Here is a 5917-nt window from a genome sequence, read left to right as displayed (position 1 = left end):
TGGAAGAGATTGGAGAGAATTTTGGAATTGTAGGGAAGTGGGGCGTGGGGTTTAGTAAGGGTTATGGGGTGGGTTTTGAATATTAAATAACTAATTAAACACTAATCAAGCTTATGCCCACTAAGAAGGTTAATTAGGCCCATTAGTGCTCAATTAAAATATTAAAATTATTTTGTTGAATAAAGTTTGTGAATTTATTAGTCGGGTTGCCAAAACGTTCGTATTTTTGTTGAAAATCTAACACCGATAAAAATTACGTCCCGGCGTATAAAATCACCTCAAAACCCCATATTTTCAAAAATAAGAAAAATCCTCACCCATGTTTTAAATAATTAAAAACAATTATTTATTAAAAATATTTTCTATTTTTTTCAGCCCTCGGTCTCCGTTCCTCGATCGCAACTCGAATAACCTTTAAAAATACATTTTAATGCAACAATGCAGAAAGGTATATTTTAAACATGTAAAAATGCACAGCATAATTAATTTATGCCATTAAAATAATTTAATTAGAATACAAAGAATTTAATAATTTGTATGCATGTGGTTCGCGTGGCCCTTTTAAATTTTCGGGGCGTTACAAGATCCTTTTCAACATCATATAATCCTGGATGGAAAAATCATCCTAATTTTAGTTGGAGGAATGATAATAATGCACAACTCTCACAACAATATTTTCAAAATAACCAAAATCATCAAGGTTATATTCCTTATGTTACACCTCTAAGAAAAAACTTTGAAGATGTAATTCATGCATTTATCCAAAAGCAAGAATCTATCAATATTCAAAACAGTCAATCTATGACTGATTTGAAAGAAACTCTTGCAAAATTTGCATCTGCACTTAATATTCATGAAAAAGGAAAATTTCCATCTCAACCTCAACCTAATCCTAAAAATCAAAATCAAGAATTAAAAAATGAAAAAATTGATCAAATAAAATCTGTTATTGCCCTTAGAAGTGGTAAAATAGTTAATGATCCATATAATAATGAAAACAAGGATCATTTAAAATCAAAGAGTAAGGATGATAATCCTGATACTTTTGAGAATGATGATACCTTAAATTCTAAAAATAATATGTTGAATGATAAATCATCTGAAATAGTAAATGAATCAAATAAACCTCCACCATTTTCTCATGCATTAACAAATCATAAAAAACAAAAAAATGATTCTGATATCTATGAAGTTTTTAAACAAGTAAAGATAAATATTCAATTATTAGATGCTATTAAACAAGTACCTTCATATGCAAAATTTTTAAAAGACTTATGTACTGTTAAGAGAAAATTGCATGTGAAGAATAAAGCATTCTTGGCTGAACAAGTAAGTTCTATTCTTAAAAATAATTCTAGTTTAAAATATAAAGATCCTGGTTGTCCAACAATTTCATGTATTATTGTAGAAAATAAAATTAAAAAAGCTTTGTTAGATTTGGGAGCAAGTGTGAATTTACTTCCTTATTCAGTTTATGAAAAACTTAATTTAGGAGAATTAAATCCCACTTCTGTTACTCTCGTACTGGCGAATAGGTCAATCAAAATGCCTAGAGGTATTGTAGAAGATGTGTTGGTTCAAGTTGATGAATTCATATATCTTGTAGATTTTATTGTTTTGGATACACAACCAATAGAAGTACATAATGAAATTCCAGTAATATTGGGACGACCATTTTTAGCAACTTAAAATGCTTTAATTAATTGTCGAAATGGAATATTGAATTATTCTTTTGGAAATATGACTCTAGAACTTAATGTGTTCAATTTATGTAAACAACCAAGTATTAATGAAAATGAATATGATAATGAAATTGAAACAATTGTGGAAGAAAATATACAAGAAGAAAACTTAAATCAACAATCTGAAGTTTTTTAAATAGAAAATTTTGAGTCTGAAAATAATTTTAAAGAAGATGATAATACAAAACTTTAATTAAAAGTTTTACCATTCGAATTTAAATATGTATTTCTTGGTGAAAATAAAATATTTCCTGTTGTAATTTCTTCCACTCTTCTACCAAATCATGAAGAAGATTTAATTAAATTACTTAAAAAATATAAAAATGCAATTGGATGGACTTTGAAAGAAATAAAAGGTATAAATCCTTTAATTTGCACACATAAAATTCCTTCGGAAGAAAATGCTAAAACATATCAACAACCACAAAGAAGGTTAAATCCACATATGAAGGAAGTTGTTAAGAATGAAGTATTAAAACTATTAGACGCTGGAATTATCTATCCAATCTCAGATAGTAAATGGGTAAGTCCAACACAAGTAGTACCTAAAAAGTCAGGCATCACTGTTATAAAAAATGAAAAGGGAGAGTTATTACAAGCTAGGAATCCCATCTAGTTGGCGTATGTGTATTGATTATAGAAAATTAAATGATGCAACTAGAAAAGATCATTTCCCACTACCATTTTTAGATCAAATTCTAGAAAAAGTAGCAGGAAATTCTTATTACTGTTTTCTTGATGCGTATTCGGGGTATTATCAAATACCTATATCATTAGAAGATCAAGAAAAAACTACTTTCACTTGTCTTTTCGGAACTTTTGCATTTAAAAGAATGTCATTTGGTTTATGTAATGCTCTGGCTACTTTTCAAAGATGCATGTTAAATATTTTCAGTGATATGATTGAAGAATTTGTAGATGTTTTTATGGATGATATAACTGTTTTTGGAAACTCATTTGAAAATTGTCTTAAAAACCTAGAAGAAGTATTAAAACGATGTGAATAAAAAAATCTTGTTTTAAATTGGGAAAAATGTCATTATATGGTTAAATATGAGATTGTGTTAGGTCATGTGATATATGAAAAAGGAATTGAAATTGATAAAGCCAAAGTTGATGTTATTGCTAATTTAACATCGCCAAAAACGGTCAAAAAAGTTCGATCATTCTTGGGTCATGCAGGCTTTTATAGAAGGTTTATAAAAATTTTCAGCGTAATATCTAAACCAATTTCGAATCTTTTAACAAAAGATACTCAATTTGAATGGACTCTGAAATGTGAAAATGCATTTAAAAAAATAATTAATATTTTAATTACATCACATATTTTACAACCTCCAGATTGGTCTTTACCATTTGAATTAATGTGTGATGCAAGTGATTATGCTATAGGAGCTGTGTTAGGACAGAGAAAAGAAGGAAAACCGTATGCAATCTATTATGCTAGTATAACCTTAAATAGTGCCCAAATAAATTATTCAACTACTGAAAAAGAATTATTTTCAGTAGTATTTGCATTAGATAAGTTTCGATCTTATTTAATTGATTATACTACTATTGTGTACACTGATCATTCTGCTATAAAATATTTATCAAATAAACAAGATGCTAAGCCAAGATTAATACGATGGATTTTATTGTTACAAGAATTTGATATTATAATTAAAGATAAAAAAGGAAAAGAAAATGTCGTAGCCGATCATTTATCTAGAATAATGACTGAATCATCTCATGATGAAATACCAATAAATGAAAATTTTCCAGATGATCAGTTGTTTTATGCTACTATTATGCCCTGGTTTGCTAACATTGTAAATTTTATTGTGACAAATAAAATACCTTCTCATTGGAATTCAGAGGATAAGAATAAATTCTTGATAGAAGTTAAAAAATTTTATTGGGATGATCCTTACTTGTTTAAGTATTGTCCTGACCAAAATTTTCGACGTTGCATACCGGACAATGAAATAAGTAATGTTATTAAATTTTGTCATTCTGAAGTATGTGGACGTCATTTTTCATCCAATAAAACAGCTGCAAAAATCTTACAATGTGGATTTTATTGGCCCTCTTTATTCAAAGATACGCATTTATTTTGCAAATCTTGTGAAAACTGTCAGAAGATGGGATCAATTTCAAAACGAAACATGATGTTTTTAAATCGAATCATAATTATTGAATATTCGATAGTTGAGGGATATATTTTATGAGTCCATTTCCATTATCTTTTGGATATACGTACATTTTAGTCGCTGTTAATTATGTTTCAAAATGGATTGAAGCAATTGCATGTAGAACTAATGATCATAAAGTTATTATAAAATTTTTAAAAGAAAATATTTTTAGTCAATTTGAAATACCTAGAGAAATAATTAGTGATGGGAGAAGTCATTTTATAAATAAATCATTTTCTTCTTTGTTAAAAAAATATGGCATTACACATAAAGTTTCTACCCCGTATCATCCTCAAAGTAATGGTCAAGTTGAACTTGCAAATAGAGAAATAAAACAAATTTTAGAAAAAACAGTTAATCCAAATCGAAAAGATTGGTCTTTAAGATTAACTGATGCATTATGGGCATATAGAACTGCATTTAAGACATCATTAGGGATGTCACCATATAGGTTAGTTTTTGGTAAGCATTGTCATTTACCGGTTGAACTTGAACATAAAGCTTATTGGGCAATTAAAGCATTTAATATTAATTTAGATGATGCATCTAAATTAAGAAAATTGCAATTAAATGAACTTGAAGAATTTAGAAATGATGCATATGAAAATTCAAAGATTTATAAAGATAAAACTAAAGTCTTTCATGATAAAAATATTATGAGAAAGTCATTTGAAATTGGACAATAAGTTTTACTTTATAATTCTCGTTTGCATTTACTGCCAGGAAAACTAAGATCGAGATGGTCAGGACCATTTATAGTTAAATTTGTTTATCCTCATGGTGCTGTTGATATTGAAAATCCTAAAAATAATGACGTGTTTAAAGTTAATGGGCAAAGACTTAAGCCTTTTATATAAAATGAAATTTCTTAATGATGATTTTATACCTTTATATGATCCACAATAGTTGGTTGATATTTTCATTTTGTTTTTGCAGATTCTAGTTCATTTCCCGGTTAAGTGGCGGATAACGGTACACCGTGACTATCTAAGTCGGTTTTTTCATTTTTCCCAAAATAATTGAAATATATAATAATAATAATAGGGATGCTTGTATTGTGAATCTTAGTAAATATTTTGCTTGTTTACCTGATAATGCGTTGAAAAAAATTTATAAAGCTAGATGTGAGCGACTAAGGTTGATGATGTCATATGGCATACCGAATGATATCCGTTTGATAATTGAAACAAAAGTCCGATTGGTTGGGGAAGCAAGTGAAATAATAATAAGACATATGCCAGGATTTGGTAAAAGCACATATTCCAAAAGCGAAGAGCTAAACGTATAGGTGGATGTCATAAATGTGCAAGGTGGACTTGTAAAGGAAATGCAGAAATGTTGGAATGACATCAATGAATAGAGAAGATAAAATTTTATTCATTAAGAATGATCTGAGTAAAGAGCCTTTGGATAATTTTCTAGAGGTTCTTGATACGCATTCTAGTGGGTACCTGCAAAATGAACTTCTTAAACTATGGTGGCAATTTCAACATGAGGAATATCAATATGGACGGTGGAATCAGCCTTATAAAGATCCTACTGTAGTAACGCATATCTGTTTAGATAAGTAAATATATATATATATAATTTCGTCTCGAGAATCTGACGTTAAAAGACCTTGTTTGCCAATCTATAAGAAAATTGGATGGGAAGCATATCCTCGACTCATAGAAAGCGTTGAAGCCGTTACTGAACGTAAAATCAGAGGAAGATGTGAGCAACAATCACAACTACGCTGTATATATGTGTTTTAATTTATGTCATTTTTATTTTCTTTTAATAATAATAATTTTCTTTTCAAATATTGACTTTTGGCATGTTACGCTTATAAATTCATATGCTGTGATTTAACAATTGCAGAAAACATATTTCTCAACATGTCGACGTCCACGGTAAGTAAAATCAAAAATATTTGTGTATTTTGTGGATCTAGTGCAGGAAAAGATTCAATTTATGAAGAGGCAGCAGAAAAGCTTGGAATAACACTTGCTAAAAAAAAGA

This window comes from Primulina huaijiensis, chromosome 9 (genome assembly GCF_012295235.1).
Source record: "Primulina huaijiensis isolate GDHJ02 chromosome 9, ASM1229523v2, whole genome shotgun sequence".
Taxonomy (NCBI): Eukaryota; Viridiplantae; Streptophyta; class Magnoliopsida; order Lamiales; family Gesneriaceae; genus Primulina; species Primulina huaijiensis.
Note: the sequence above shows the minus strand (reverse complement) of the source record.